This window comes from Furipterus horrens, unplaced genomic scaffold, assembly GCF_987537825.1.
Source record: "Furipterus horrens unplaced genomic scaffold, mFurHor1.1.pri manual_scaffold_2, whole genome shotgun sequence".
NCBI lineage: Eukaryota > Metazoa > Chordata > Mammalia > Chiroptera > Furipteridae > Furipterus > Furipterus horrens.
The window spans coordinates 128,056,386-128,073,600 of NW_028327172.1; the positions used below are offsets into that span (position 1 = coordinate 128,056,386).

At 41.6% G+C, this 17,215-nt stretch overlaps 1 protein-coding gene and 1 pseudogene across 9 annotated transcripts in view; both read left to right on the forward strand.

Annotated features, from left to right (window-relative positions):
- The window catches only part of ZMYND11 (zinc finger MYND-type containing 11), a 155,433-nt gene that overhangs the window by 20,864 nt on the left and 117,354 nt on the right, over positions 1-17,215 (forward strand). The window lies entirely within an intron of this gene.
- On the forward strand, positions 2,956-4,071 carry LOC150019469 (palmitoyltransferase ZDHHC6 pseudogene; annotated as a pseudogene).

The following is a 17,215-nucleotide window of genomic DNA, read 5'->3' on the forward strand; positions in this document are numbered from 1 at the left end:
CACCCCCACCTGGGGACCTGGCCCACAGCCAGGCATGCGTCCTGATTGGGAATCAAACTGGCAACTCTTTGGTTCGCAGACGTGCACTCAGTCCACTGAGCCACACCAGCCAGGCCAAGAAATTGAGATTCTTATGGGAGAGAAGTGCACATTGTTTTTGGTATGGTTTCTTAAAACTTTAAGATCAGAAAGGTGATTGATGATGCCAAGGATAAAAATCTTAGGAGATTGACAGCCTAAGTGCCCTTCAGTAGATGAGTGGATAAAATAGCTGTGGGACATTTACACAATGGAATACTATACAGGACTAAAAAGAGAACTCTTGCCTTTTGCGACAGCACGGATGGAATTACAGACTATTATTCTAAGTGAAAATAAGCCAGTCAGTCAAAGACAAACATCATATGATCTCACTTATATGTGGAATCTAATGAACGAAACAAACTAATTAGCAAAGCAGAACCAGAGGCATAGAAATATGGATCAGACTGACAGCAATCAGAGGGGAGGGGGGTGTGGGGACTGGTTGAAAGCTAGTGACGAGATTAACCAAACAACATACATGCATCACCTATCAACATGGACAATGGTGTGAGGATTGCCTGAGGGAGTAGTAGTGGGAGCCAGATGGAAGGGGGCAAAGGGAGAAAATTGGGACAACTGTAATGGCATAAACAATTAAATATTTTTAAAAAAAGAAAAAGTGCTTGTTTGTGTTCTGTGTATTGGATTGTCTGCCATTTTCTTAATTTTTCAAAATTCTTTTTTTTTTTTTTCTTTATTTTGTTTTTTCAATTACAGTTGTCCCCTTTTCCCCTAATTTCTCTCCCCCACCCAACCCACCCCCTCTCCCGCGATAATATCCCTCCCCGTTGTCCATGTCCATGAGTCTTTTATACGGGTTCTTTGACTAATCCCTTCCCTTACTTATCCCCCTTCTCTCCCTCTCCCCTCCCCCCTATTGACTGCTATTCTGCTCTTTGTTCTATTTAGTTCCTTTGTTTGTGTTGTTCTTTAGTTTCCTGTATTAGGTGATATCATATGGTATTTTTCTTTCTTTGCCTGGCTTATTTCACTAAGCATAATTCTCTCTAGTTCCATCCATGTTGTTGCAAATGGCAGGAGTTCCTTCTTTCTCAAAATTCTTTATGTACCTGAAGAATAGTGCTTTTGGTGTTACCATTTATATTGCCAACATTATCTCAGTTTCTTTGTTTTTAATGGCTTTTATTCAGTTTTAAAGTTTTATGTAATCAAATCTGTCAAACTGAATGTTTATGTCTTCCTTATGTTCCAAATTGTTGGTTTGAATCCTGGCTTTCTTCCCTTCTGTGTTGGTTTCCTGTGGATTATTCTTTATTTCACTTAATGTTACCTTCATTTTTTTCCTTTATTTTTTTGCTGTACTCAAGGAGTTCTCTGAGCATCCTTTTAACCAGTGTTTTGAACTCTGCATCTGATAGGTTGGCCATCTCCATTGCATTTAGTTCTTTTTCTGGGGTTTTGTTCTGTTCTTTGATTTGGGCCATATTTCTTTGTCTCCTCAATTGAGCAGCCTCCCTGTGTTTGTTTCTGTGTATTAGGTAGAGTTGCCTTAACTCCCTATTTTAGGAGCATGGCCTATGTAGAAAAGGCACAGGTAAAATTGTGTGGGGTGGGGCCTTAGGTGATTGCCAGTGTGGGGCAACCTGCTTCACTGCTTTGCAGCTGTGCAGGGATGTCTTGGGGAGGGGACGATGCTGCCACCTGGCTTCTTTCTGGTGGTTCACTTGGTTCTTGCCTAGTTTACAGTCACTTCACCCACTTCACGTGCAGCTGGCCCCCTTCCAGTTGTTGCCCTGGTCGTGGGTGGGTTTGTGTGTGTTCTAGGAAGCGGTGAAAATCCAGCAGTTTCTTCCGCAACCCAAACCCCTCCTGGTTTTTACAACCAGAGGTAGTGGAAGCCTATCTTCCTTGTGCTGGAACCCTGGGCTGTGCGGTCTGGCCTGGGGCTGGGATTGCTCGCTGCCAAGGTATCCCTCCCTCTCTCCCTGTTGCTGCTGCTGCCGCCTTTCCAAGCTACACCGTCTCTCTACTCGGTCTCCACAACTCTGCACCTCCTACCTATGTAGATGAATGTGTCTTTAAATTTTTGGTTATTGGGCTTCCATACAGCTCGGTTTTCTGACGGTTCTTGGTGTTACTAGTTTTGCAATCTGATTATAATTCTTCTGTGGTTGTGTGAGGAGGCAAAGTGTGTGTATCTAGCCTCTGTCTTGACTGGAAGTCAAGGCAGTTCCATTTTTAGTTTCCTGAGGTAACTTGATACTGCTTTCCACAGTGGCTGCACCAGTCTGCATTTCCACCAACAGTGCAGTAGGGTTCCCTTTTCTCCTCATCCTCGCCAGCAGTTGTTGTTTGTTGATTTGTTGATGATGGCCATTCTGACTAGTGTGAGGTAATACTTCATTGTGGTTTTTATTTGCATCTCTCTGATGGCTAGTGACGTTGAGCATTCTTTCATGTGTCTATGGACCCTCTGTGTATCCTCCATGGAGAAGTGTTGAGGTTTTTTGCCCATTTTTTAATTGCAGTGTTTGTCTTCCTGATAGTCTTGACCCATTTTTTAATTGGATTCTTCACCTTCCTGATGTTGAGTTGTGTAAGTTCTTTATATATTTCAAACAATCCCTTTTTAAGGAAGAGCTACAAATGTAAAAAAACAAATCAAGGAAAAAACAATTACTGGAAAAGATGTTTGGCCTCAGTAGCAATCTTAAAAGCAGATTGAAACAGGATACCATTTTGGTAATTTTGGTTTTGGTGAAAACTAAAACAAGATAAATATAGGTCACAGAGACTACACGTCAGGTCCAAGTGGGAGAACAGTAGCTGGAGTGCTGCCTGAGAGACCAACGGGTGGTGTTGGGTCCTGCACCCCAGCCTCTAGCAACCAGGATATGTGTTCTGCTTGATATGAACTCAGGTACCCATGATGGAGTTACCCGAATAGGAGAAAAGATGTTCCTGGTAAGCCCAGGCAGCCCTGGGAATGTGATTACTGAGGAGCAGGCACCAAGGACCAGGCTGAGATTGAGTTTCAAACCAAGGGATTGGATTCTCTTAGCTCAAGTAAAGAGCTCTGAGTATGTAACAGTGAAAATGGCATAATCTGTATTAATATTGCACAACTTGAAGAAATGACAGGTTAAGGAACACACATGGACTTGTGGCATGTGGAAATGTGTGCACAGAAAAAGGAAATCTATAATTCTTTAAAGATAGGAAGGCATTCTTCCTCACCGTTCTGCTCAGTTATCAAATTTGAAAATCTCCCAAGAAATAAAGAGACTGTGTCACTGGGGTCCAGTCATAGCTCTTGGTATTTTAGTAATATTTTCTATGATGGCCATGATTGACTCTGTTGTATCAGCCCTTACATACAACTGCATTTACAGCTGTCTTGTTTGCCTTGGGATTAGCTTTAGGAACTACCATAGCTGTGGGGATGTTGCTTTTTATCCAGATGAAAATAATTCTCAGAAACCAAATCTGTTGAATCATGTATTGAAGGAAAGGCTAAAGATCCAATTCAATATTATCAACTAGATGAAATCTTTGTTTTTCCATATGATATGGGAAGTCGATGGTAGAACTTTAAACACATGTTTACCTGGTCAGGGATCTCAGAAGGAGATGGACTGCAGTGGCCAGTAAGAGAAGGCTGTCACCAATACAGCTTAAGAATATGACAGTTGAAACAAAAAGCATATAAAAGTGTAAGAAGTGTTGGGTGTGAAGTAATGGAAAATTTCAGTGGTGCCCGCTGTCCTTTGAATAAAGGACTCAAAAACTCAAAACATTCTTCACAAGCCCCTGCACTGAAGAGCCTTGACTAAGGCTAAGGAAAGGGGAGTTCATTGTAGCCCCGAGAGGGTTACAGTACTGGTTGTATAGAGACAAAATTCTTGATGATTTCTTTATAGAGGTGTTTTGAGAATAAGAGAATGGGTCCCTGGGAACTTTATGGAAAAGTGTCCTTGTCATGCTGAGGCAAATCAAGCCCCAGGGGACAGGAAGAAAAGTACATAGCCACTATTAAAATATTAAGTCTTCTCTATTGCTTGAAAGTTGTACGTATTACTGAGGAATTATGCAATGAGCCTAGTCTGGTTAAGGTGTTCTTTTCCTCAAAGGTGCCCTGGTACCATGATCTAAATATTTTTATGGCCATTTTAAAATGGGAGAGGCCATTCTGCATATGCCTTTGAATTCCTGTCCCTCCTTTTGCCACCTCTTTCTCCTCCCAGAAGGAAAAACACTTTACCCAAGTAAGTCAATTGCATTTTCTGTAGGACTTTTTTTATGAGCTGCACACTATGGTCCTCACTTGCAGATGTAGTTCTCCCTTTGCCAGGAGCATCTGCATGCGATGCTTTTATCCTGTTTCCCCCCTCAGTTGATATTTCTTATGTAATACTCTAGATACTATAGAACTTAAATTGTTAGAATCAATATCAGCTCAAATTTTGTTACCTGTCTTTTAATAATGCTGATTTTGTCAAAGTCAAATAAAGATCAATGGATGTTCTCTAAAAAATAAAGACCAAAATATCTGAAAAGGCTAAATAATATATATGAGAGTTATAATCTAAAAACTCATACTCTATATTCAGATGAGAGTTCCACCCTCTTCAACTATGACCAAAGAGGTGTTCTGATATTTTGGTGGACAACACATTTTAAATAATTTTAAAAGGAAAAGAGAATTCTTTGAGAGACATACATATGTAAAAGAGGTTACTGTGCCATTGAGAATGTGAACACTGAGGGAAGAGATAGACTATTATAAAAATCAAGTACACAGTTGCAAAAAAGATGACCATTTGGTTTGTAGCTAGTGAGTTTGCCCTCCTCCCTACCCTGGAGACTTTTGGTAATGTCTGGAGACATTTATGATTGTCATACCTTGGGGGATACTACTGGCATGTGGTGGTTAACATTCTACAGTGCACAGGGTAGCCCCACAACAAAGTTAACCTGGCCGATGAGAGCCCCGAGGTTTAGAACCCTGGTAGGCAGCGCCTATGTAACTTACTGAGATGCTGATGCACCGGTGCATGTGATGATGGCCTTGAGTTATTAAGGAAATGTGTTTGCCATGTACTTCATTTAAGCAGGTATGGGTGTCTGTCTAATATACGTTAGATTTCCAATCACATTATTTTAGGAAATGTTTAATGTTTAAAGAAATCACTTATTTGAAAGATTTATGCATCTTTTTTTGAAGAGGATAAACTAGGCATTACTGTATTTTAGTGTTTTATTTACATAAATCATGTAACTCATTGGTAGACCTTTATTCCTTTTCATGTGATTAATTTCTTAACACTAATCACAGATTTCTTATGCTAATCACAAATATGATACATACATTAACTTAAGGCCCTTATTTAAGTTAAACCCCGAGCTCCCTAACCGTCAGGTAATATGAAAACCATAAATTTGTAAGTAGACTGGTGGATTATATTCATATGAGGGGTGTATTTTGATTATTTTGTTTTAATTTTTCATAAATATCTGGGACACGATTATTTAGTAAAACGACAAAATAATTTGAGTCATTAAAAATACAAAAAATACCTTTATAATATTTAATGTTTTAGGTTATATGGGCACAGATTTTGGCACTGATATTTGAGAGTTTGCTGTATGTAATATTGTTTCTTTGATATATTTTGGTAGAAGAGGGGAGGGGAGGATATTATGAAGAGTTGTTTGAGACTTCTGGTCAATACCTAGACATAGGTAAATAGGGTACTCTCATCCTCTTGACAACCCCGTCAAAATTACAACTAAATTATAGTTGAATTGTAGAACAGCCATCATTCAGAACCACCTGAACTCTTGCTGAGTGGAAGTCCTACAACTAGGGATTTTAAAAAGAAACCACATTGAGACTGATAGGAGGGGTGTAGATGGGGAATGGGCTGTCCCAAACCACACGTAGCAAATAAAAATTGGGAGGGATATCTCAGCTGCAGGAGGTAAACCCCCTGAGGAGCTAGGGGTCCCAGCCCCACACCAGGTCCCCCATCCCAGTGTTCCAGTGCCAGGAAGAGAAGTCCCAATAATATCTGGATGTAAAAACCAAGAGGGTTGTGTCTGATGGGATGAAGGACTTACTTGGACTCACTCCCTCTAAGCTCTAGACTGGGGTCGCAGCTTGAAAGACACCAGGGACATATGGGGAGGAACTGAATTGTCTGCCATTAGGGAGAGAACTGGAGGGGCAGTTTTGTGCCAGCCAAAAGTGCTAGCAGAGACCATTGTTCTTTTGATGAGAAACCCTGCCCCCCACAAAGCTGGCAGGTGTGGAGTCATATGAGTGTCTTCATCAGCCTGGTTAATACCCTTTGCCCTATCTTGGTGATTCCCTGAGACCCCCACCCCACCCAACTTGCAGGCCCAGCCAAACTATTTCCAATGGCTTTTCCATACAAATGGCCTGTCTTGGCTCATACTTAAGAATTTTCTAAAATCTTTCAGGTAGCATCTGGCCTCGGTATGCCCCATACCTCTTGCTAAGTGGTGCCAAGCCCATTACTAGCAGCAGCCAGCCTTGGTTTGCAGTTTGGCCTTGCTTGGACACTTCCAAGCCAAGCACATATAGCAGCTATCTGCAGATTGCTTTATAGTTCATTCTGGGTGTCCCTAAGTAGAACACAGGGGACAGCTGACCTTGCCTTGCACCCTCCAGAAGGCCCCAGAGCCAGCACACCTAGTGGACAGCTTCAGACCACATTGGGGAGGCCCCAGAGCTAGTACACTTAGTGAACAGCTTCAGACCACATTGAAGCACCACCTGACCACCTCCACAAGTGACACACTCAAGGGGAGGACTCAGTGTACACCTGAGGTCTGCTGAAGTAATTCCTTCTCTGTGCAGTGGTCCCCTGCACCGCATATCCTCCATGGTGGTTGGTGGTTGTGGTGGGTGGTTGTAGCCAGTCCTTGCAGCTGATTGACATGGAGGTAAATCCCTCCCGTTACATTCAACCACAGTCAAGGCTCACCTACAACAGGAGGGCGTACACATCACACAAAGGGAGGGCTTCCCTTCCCCATTTCACCACCTCTGGGCTGCTGGAGTCTGTGGCTACCCAGCTCAAATCCTTCCTCACTGTGAGGAGAGAGGGGAGCCCCAGCAAGAGGTAGTTTCCCCTCTGCAGAGGAAAAAGGACCTCTTGGTCCCTAGTGATTCAGGGATAAAGACTCGCTCTTCTCCAGTAACTCTTAACCCAAGACTAATAAAGGTTGCTTAAATAAAGGATGGAACCTGAGGTGGCAGAGGAGTGCTTTGTTGCTAAGGGGTGCATGCATGACAAGGCTGCCAGTTGTTAGGCTCCCACTCAGCACACTGTGCCAGCACCCCACTTGAGTGGGTTGCTTACTGTGCCCCACTGTCTGGGTCACTTGTGCCTCAGACCTCTGTCTATCATGTCCAGGCTGCATCTCTGGGCCCCATGGCTCCTTTTCCCATGGCAGCAGTTGTGTCTGGTGGTCCAGGCAGCTCACCCTCTGCAGTTGGTCCTGGACCTTGTCCTGCTGACCTCTGTTTTCCCAGGACCGTCCAAGCCGTGGCCTTCGGATCAGCAAACCCCCCCACTGGAGCCTTCATGTATCTCTGAAGACTTTAATCCTTCATTATTCCCACAGGAAGCCTCAGCTCTGCCTACAGAGGCCCCTGAGAAAAAAGGAACTGTTTTTAATTCCTCAGGAGGACCGAGCTCATCAACCAGAAGCCCTGAGGTGCAAAAATCCATCTTCAACCCAGGAGGCCGCCTCAGCTTAGTCTGCAGTATTCCCTGAGTTGTTGAAATTTTTGTTAGTTTATTCAATGAGTGTTAGATCAGAATCTAAACCCCCTGAATATGTCAACTCTTCAATCCAGTAGAAAAGCTCAGCTCTGCCACAGTTGCGTCTTGCACATGTAGAACCTTCTCCGGAGAGCAGAAAGGTCAGCTCAGCCTCCAAAGTCTTCTATGGATGATGTAGCTAAGTCTTCAATACATCATGAGGTGACAGTCTCACCTTTAGGTTTGGGTGAAGACCCAGTGTTGCATAATATAAATGTTAAAATTACGGATCTTGGGGTTTTGATAACACCAAAGTACCCTAAGGAGACTAAACCATCTGCTACTAAGAAGGAGGTCTCAGCTCATTGTACAAAATCTACTTAAGTGGCCAAACCTCCAACCGAGCAGAAAGTCCCTTCAGAGCATCCTGAGAAGACAGAATCATCTCCATCCCAGCCGGATAACCCAACTCAGCCTAGTTTGGAGGCTGATGCTAGAGTCCTGCAGCAGACTACAGCTTCTCAAACACCGTGAGGTAACATTTCCACATCCAGAGCCTGTTTGGGCTCAGCAGCCAATGTTGTCTGAAGTCATAATTCAGCCTTTGGACCTGGAGCTCACCGTAACTCCAGAACCTACTGTGGAGGCTCAACACGCTATAACGAGACACTGTCGTGTATTGGTCTTGGCCTAAAGCAGCGGCTCTGCAGAATGCCTGTGCCAGAGCCCAGTACCTACAGAGGCACCTTCACCATCTTCCAAGAAAACTATTTCTTACATTGATAAAGATACTTGGAAGTCATATTATTAGGCTGAGAAACTAATCCTCAGTGAAAATAATTGGAGAGAATTCATAAGGATTCATTTGAAGGCCTATTATCCTTCAAGTATTTAAATCTTCATAGCAGTTAAATCAGAAAACTGAGCTTTGGAATGTTTCAGGCCTGGCATGGAATGCAGTTTGTACACAAGTAAATTCTCAATTGTAAGCCTCAAAAACTGTTGAAGATGAATATATTTAAAAATTGGTAGCATTAAAATATTTAGACATGGGAACAACACAATTGAGAACATCCTAATGACGATCCTTGAATTGGAAAAATTGATCCTACCTACCTGTTTGGCCTGCTGCTTCTGCCAATTTAAAAATAATATTGAGGCTGTCAGCAAGACAGTCAAACTGCATTGTGATACTGAAGGTCTGACAAACACACATTGTGGTGGGCAGAACAGGCATTTTAATCTTCTTTTACAGATGAAAAACTATTTATAGAACAATTGTTCATGAAAGTATTATATGGCTGGGTGAAGAACACCAGCACTGAGCTGACTATTGAGCCAGAGCGGGCATCCTCAGGCAAAAAGGGCAACAGCTTGTCAGCCTTCATGAACCCCCTGATGAAGCTTTTCAATGAGCAGTAAGAAGTAAAGGTTTCCAATGGAAAAATAAGAGGACAGAAGCCTAGGGTGAGCAGGAAGAGCAGGAGTCACGTGAGCTCACAAAAGTGCCAGGATATGGATATAAGAACAAATTCATTGTGGCAGTATCTGTGATTGTAGTGGTTATGATTTTTATTGTAATTTTCTGTCTCAGTAGCTTTTTGTCATAGGACAACATGAAAGGAAGGTATAGAAGGAATCCCAGGTTTCTTTTTTCCCTAAATTTTCCAGCATAAGAGATACTCACTGGAATGCAAGATGGAGGAGGGTGTCTTCTGGAGAGCTTAGGGATATGTGTGGAACTCTCAATACTATACACAAGAAAAATGTGGCACAGTAGCTACACAAGGATTTGTCTGATGAGGTGAGTTTTTCGTCAAAATGGAGAAGAGTGAAGCCTCTGCACATCAGCAGCCAGGATTGCTACATCAGACTCTGCTGCTGAAGGGACAAGTGAAGAAAGTGAGACATGACACCCCTGAGTGAACCTGATATTCAGGCTATCTGCAAATCATATTTGGAAATGTTGGCTCAGCATTGCTTATAAAATACGTACTTTCCTCCTATTAAAATGTGTAAGTAAAAAAATATGCTCAGTGAATTTAGAAGTGGAACAGCATTAAAAAAGTTCATGGAAACCATAAAATAGAAAGCCAGAAATGAAAGATACACTAATTGAAATGAAGAATAATTTACATGGAATCAACAGTAAAGTAGATGTAGATAATCAGATCAACATTTGGAATATAAGCAAAACAAAATAAAAACAATCACAATAGCAAAAAAAATTTTTTTTTTTAATGAGGAATCTCTGGGACAAGTTCAAACATACCAGCATATGCATCATGGGAGTGCTAGAGGAGAAGAGAGAGAGCAAGAAATTGAAAAACTATTTGAAAAAATGACAGAAAACTTTCCTATCCTGGTGAATGAAATAGACATACAGGTCCAGGATGCCCATACCAAGACACATCATAATGACAGAGAATCTTAAAAGCAGCAAGAGAAAAGCAGTTACCTACAAGGGAGCTCCCATAATAATTGTCAGCTGAGTTCTCAACAGAAACTTTATAGGCCAGAGGGATTGAAAAGAAATATTCAAAGTGATGAAAAGCCAGGAGCTGCAACCAAGATTACTTTACCCAGCAAAGCTATCATTTGGAATGAGACGATAGATAAAGGGTTTCCCAGACAATAAAAAGCCAAAGGAGTTCATCACCACCAAACCAGTATTAAAAAATGTTAAAGGGTCTGTAAGAAGAAGAAGAAAAAGGTAAAAAATATGAACAATAAAATGGCAACAAATACATATCTATAAAGAGTTTAATTTGAAAAACAAAATAAATGAACAGACAGAACAGAAACAGACTCATAAACCCAGAGAACATCTTGACAGTTGCCAGATGGTAGGGGCTTTGGGGGGGGGAATGGGAAAAAAGGTGAAGGAATTAAGAAGTACAGATTGGTTGTTACAGGATAGTCATGGGATATAAAGTAAATATTCTGATAACTACATATGGTGTCAGATGGATACGAGATTTATTGGGATGGTCATTTAGTAAGTTTTATGTCTAATCACTGGGGCGTACACCTGAAACTAATATACTATTGTATGTCAACTGTGATTGAAAAATAAAAAAATGACAAAAAAGAGTGTTTTAACTGGGCTTTATAACTTTTGTTATTTTTTGTTATTAAGGATAAATTGCTATGTGCAATAGTGGACATTTGATACCTGGGGCTTGGGAATTTTAGGAAAAAAATTCGTCGTCGGCAGCCGTCCGTCTCGAGAGACGATGGTGTAGCTTCTTAAGAGTCTATCTGCACCGCCGAGAATGGCTGTGCAGTCCGACTCGGGAGTGACATGGTATCTGTCTCCTCCCGTGTTGAATCGACATCATGCACAAAAGGTTCATATAATTCTACTTTATATGCTTGAAGTTTTTCATAATATGTATTTAAAAGTTCATAAAAATGAAAGCAGATAGCTGCTTTCTGGAGGATAGGGAGGTTGTCTCAGAAGAATACTGCATTCTCTCTGGGTCAGTTGTAGAGCTCTTGGTTCAGGAATTTCCTTTGCCTCCTTCCTGTGTTTAATCCTGTTTCCTGGACTACATGGGATTTCATGATTTCTTTAATCATATTAATAAGTTCCTGAGAAAGAGTACATAGGGCATATATTTTGGGGTTATCTGTATGACTGAAAAATCTCTTCACTCACTAGTTATCAATCATTTGAATCGTTGTAGAAATGTACATTGAAAATAATATACAAGGCACTAACATATCTTTTCCTGCTTCTACATTGCTGTTGAGAAATCCAGTACATCTTGGTTTATTACCTCTCCCCACCACTGTGGAAGCCTAGAATCGCTTTTTTCCCACTAGTGTTTCAACACTTTTAAGTCGATGTGCTTTGTGCCTTTGTCCATTCAAGCCGGGCCCTTGACAGGCCCTTACTATCTGCAAATGTCTATTTTGAGTACGAGGTACTTCTCTTTAATTTTTCTTGGATAATTTTCTCTCCTCCAAATTCAACCTAAAGGCGAGACACTCAAAAATAATTGAAAATTCTGTGAATGGGCTTTACTGTAGGGATGTCAGGAGGCCAGATGGCTATTTCTTGAGGTCCCCTCAAATGTCATTGTATACAGTTCCTTCCTCTGGGATAGTTTAATTTCTCTAGAAGGTCCTCATTTAATCTCTTGCCTGAGCCTACGGTCAGGCCCCATGAATATGGCAGTCCAAAAATTTGCCAACTATTCACAATTTACGATGTAGCTTTACCTAACCCCGTTTTTAGTCTGTATCTAACCACTACCCTTCTCTGTTGCTGTTTTAATCTCTGGTTCAGCATATTCATAGCCTGTATCTCCTGTTCCCTCAAGGTTGAGGATGGGTAGCTGTCTGACTGAACTAGACAGCACTGCAGATCCAGGACTCCTATTTGCTTATCCAGCCTGTTAAATAATACCCATTATTCAGCATCTCTAATTACTCCTGTATCTGCTGTATCTCTCTCAAGTTCTGTGTAAATGGCTTTCTTCTCATCACCATTTCCTTATGTAAATTTCATCTTTTTCTGTTTGGCCAAAACATTTAAAATTTCTGTATCCACCCATTGCCTTCAATTTTTTAAAAATCACATGTTTTTGTTTGTTATTTTAGAGAAGTGGGTAGCGAAGTTTTTACTCTGTTTTCTTAAAATCTGTAACATAAGGATAACCTTAAATCAGACATTACTCCTCTGACCTCACTGAAGGTTAAAATTCTCTCACTTGCTGCATATTGAAATTAGGTGGAAATCCAAGCTGGTTACTCTGGCCTTTGGATTCTACATAATTCTTTCTTCATTTACTTCTTTGCCTCTTGTCACATTACAGCTGTTTTTACTCTACTTTCCAGCCACTGTCCTTTTTGCCCCTTAAACACCCCAAGTTAGTTGTTACTATGGTCTTTTTGTGGCTAGGTCTTTTTTATCATTCAAGTCTTAAATAGAATTTTTTAAACTTTCTATGATAGGATTGGTTAGATTTTCCTGGGATAACAAGCCTCCATGTCTGTGGCTTAAAGGAACAATGATTCTTGTCCACTGACATGCCCCTCATGGATTGGCTGGACCAAGTATGACAGAGGAGCTACCATCTTCAGCATCTCCATTATCTAGGTCCTAAAGAAAAAAGAAAGCACAGGAAATCATAGAGAGTTTCTAAATCTTCCAAAATAGAAGTGAAATAAATCCCTTTTATTCAGATTCTGTGTGCCACATCTAGTCACATGGCCAAACCTATTATCAGGGAACTGGGGGAAGTGCAGTCCTAACAGTGCCTGGGACAAGAACTGGAAGTACTTGTTGAACAACACTAATTACTACCACAGCAGCTTTGACCAACCAGTGTAAAGTAGCTGTATCAGTCAAGGTTCTTCAGAGAAAGAGAACCAATAAGAGACAACACACACAAATTAATTGTGGAGTTTGCTACATTACAGAGGCTGAGAGGTCCCATGATCTGCAAGCTGGAGACTCAGGAAACTAGTGGTGAACTTCCTGTCCAAGCCTGAAGACCTGAAAGGCAGAGGAGCTGATGGTGGCAATTCCAGTCTGAGGTTAGGAGAAGCTGGGGTGAGTTGTCCCAGCTTTCTAGTAAGGAAAACACAAACAACCAAACAGGACAGATTCCTCCTTCCATCTTTTGTTATATTCAGGCCCTGAGGGAAACTGGCTTTAGTAAATCCACTGATTCAAATATTCATCTTGTCAGAAACACCCTTACAGATATACCAAGAAACAATGTCTAATCAGTAACGTAGGCACCCTGTGGCTATTGAAATTGACACAACGTTAACCATCACAGTAGCTCTTCTAATTGCCTGTTATTCTGTTATTTTCTATCTTTTATTGCCAGTGGACATATGAAAAGATGCTCAATTAATATCTGACAAAGGGAGCAGAGCTTAAAGTGGAGTAAAAATAGCCTCTTCAACAAATGCTGTTGGGAGAACTAGAATGGTACATACAAAAAAAAAAAACAAAAAAAACTAGACCACCAACTTATACCATACATCAGAATAAACTCAAAATGGATGAAAGATTTAAACATAAGCCATGACACCATAGAAGTCCTTGAGGAAAACATAGGCAGTAATATTTCAGATATCCCATGCAGCAATATTTTTGCTGATACATCCTCTAGATCAAAGGAAATGAAAGAATAAACAAATGGGGCTACATCAAATTTCAAAAGCTTTTGCACGGCTAAAGAAAACAGAATGAAACGGGAACCAACAGTATGGCAATCCATATTTGCCAATGATACTTCGGACAAGGGTCTGGTCTCCAAAATGTATAAAGAACTTATATGACTCAACACCAAGAAGACAGACAATCCAATTAAAAAATGGGCAAAGGACCTGAACAGACACTTCTCCAAGGAGGATATACAGAGGACCCATAGATATGTGAAAGGATGCTCAACCTCACTAGCCATCAGAGAGATGCAAATTAAAACCACAATGAGATACCAACTCACACCCATAAGAATGGCCATCATCAACAAATCAACAAACAATAAGTGCTGACGAGGATGTGGAGAAAAGGGAACCCTAGTGCATTGTTGGTGGGAATGCAGACTGGTGTAGCCACTGTGAAAAACAATATGGAATTTCCTCAAAAAATTAGAAATGGAACTGTCTTTTGACCCAGTGATTACACTGCTGGGATTATACTCTTAAAGAATCCTGAAACACCAATTCAAAAGTACCTGTGCACCCCAGTGTTCATAGCAGCATTATTTACAATAGCCAAGTGCTGGAAACAGCCTAAGTGCCCATCAGTGGATGAGTGGATCAAAAAACTGGTATATTTACATAATGGAATACTACTCAGCAGAAAGAAGGAATTCCTACCTTTTGTGACAGCATACATGAACTGTATTCTGCTAAGTTAAATAAGCCAGGTGACAAAAGGAAAATACCATATGATCACAACTATAAGAGGAACCTAATGAACAAAACAAACAAGCAAAATAGAACCAGAGGTATGGAAACAAGGAACAGACTGAACAGGGGAGGGAAAAGGGGAGAAAGAAGGGGAAGGGGCTAGTCAAGGGACACGTATAAGTGACCCACGGACATGGACAACAGGGCGGGGATTGATGCAGCAGGTGGGGTGGGCAGGCGGGGCAGGTGAGTACAATGAGATAAAAATTGGGACAACTATAAATAACAAAAAAGATGCTCAGCATCACTAATCATTAAAATAATGTTAAAACCACATGAGATATCATCTCACACCTGTCAGAATGGATACATCATCAATAAGTCAAGGGACAAGTTGGTGAGGATGAAGAGTAAAAGGAACCTTAGTTCCCTGTTGGCGGGGCTGGAAATAGGTGCAGGCACTATGAAAAAACACTATGGAGTTCCTCAAAAAATTAAAATCAGAACTATCATATGACCCACCAGTTCCACCTCTGGGTATTCAAAGAAATCCAAAACACTTAATTTTAAAAGACATATGCACTCCTATGTCCATGGCAACATTTACAGTAGCCAAGATATTGAGGCAACCTAAGGTTCATTGAGAAATGAATGGATCAGGATTTGGTACGTATGAAACTAGACTGCCTTCTTACACCACACACAAGAATAAATTCAAAATGGATCAAATACTTAACTGTCACACCCGAAGCAATAAAAATCCTAGAAGAAAACATAAGCAGCAAAATCTCAGATAGTGCTTGTAGAAACTTTTTATTGGATATAACTCCCCAGGCAACAGAAATTAAAGAAAAAATAAATGGGACTACATCAAACTAAAATGTTTTTGCACAGCAAAGGAAATCATCAATAATATAAAAAATACAACCCACAGGTGGCAGAATACATTCACCAATACATCTGATAAGTGGTTAATGTCTAAGAGACTTCAGGTCAAATTGGAGGCATAGACAGACATGCTGCGTCTCCCTCCACAACTAAGAGGGAATACAACTACCTAAAAACTAGAAACAATCAGAAGTTCCAGAAAATCAAACTGCATGGAAGTCCAGCAAAAAAAGATATAAAGAAGAAATACTCATCCAGACAGGTAGGAGGGGCAGAGCCAGGACGGAGAGAATGTGGTATGGTGGCGGCGGCAGCAGTGGCTGCGGCAGGCCAGCAGAAAGCACATTCACACGTTTTAAAATGTCAGGAGGGACAGACACCTGGGGACCATTCCCAGCTCATTGCACCTCACAGCCCACGGTCCCAGCACTGGGGAAAATCAAGTCTCATTGCTTCTGACTGTGCAGACCAGTGGGGGTTGGGGTGGAGGCAGAAACTGCTGATCTCAGCAGAGTCCGCTTGCTTAAAGGCCCCCCACAGTCCTAGAACGTCTGCAGACCCTCCCACTCGGAACGATGGCCAGGGCAGCAGCTAGAGGGGCGCCCATCCGGTGTGGAAGTGGGAGAGGTGCCTGGAAAAGGGGTGAGTCCTGGGCAGGCAGCATTGTTCCCTCTCAGACCCCTGCCCCACATACAGTGCCACAGCGTGGTGAAACACCCTGTACTGACGAATCCCTAAGGCTTCACCCCTTAAACGTAACAGAAGTGTTGGCTCTACCTGGGACGCGGAGGCAAACAAACACAGGAGCCTGTCAGAATGAGGAGACAGAGAAGTATGGCCCAAAAGGGGGAACGGATCAAGGTTCCAGTGGGAGAACTAAGTGACAAGGAGATAGCCAACCTAAAAGATGCAGAATTCCAAACACTGGTGATAAAGATGCTCACAGGCTTGACAGATATGCTTGAGTATGGCAGACGCATAAGAGAAGTGAAGGCTATGCTAAGTGGAATGAAGGAAAATCCACACAAAACCAATGGTGAAGGGAAGAAAACCAGGGTTCAAGTCAATGATTTGGAACATAAGGGAGAAAAAAACAGTCAACCAGTGCAGAATGAGGAAGCAAGAATTGGAAAAAAATGAGGAAAACTTCCCAAATTTTGTGAAGGAGATGGACATACAGGTCTGGAAAGCACGGAGGGCCCTGCGCGATCTGGATCCAGAGAGAACCACACCAGGACGCATCAGGATTGAGATGCCAAAGGTGAAAAATAAAGACAGTCCTGGGGGCAGCAAGAGAGAGGCGGAGAGTTGCCAACAGGGGAGTGCCTATAGGACTATCAGCTGATTTCTCAGAGGACACTTTGCAGGCAGGCAGGGACTGGCAAGCAGTATTCAATGTGGTAAAAGGCAACCTGCAACCAGTATTACCCTATCCAGCAAAGCTATCATTTGGAATGGAAGAGCAGATGAAGTGCTTCCCAGACAAGGTGAAGCTAAAGGAGTTCATCATCACCAAGTCATTACATGAAATGTCAAAGGGACTTAAGAAGAAGAAGATCAGAACTATGAACACTAAAATGACAACAAACTCACAACTATCAACAACTGAT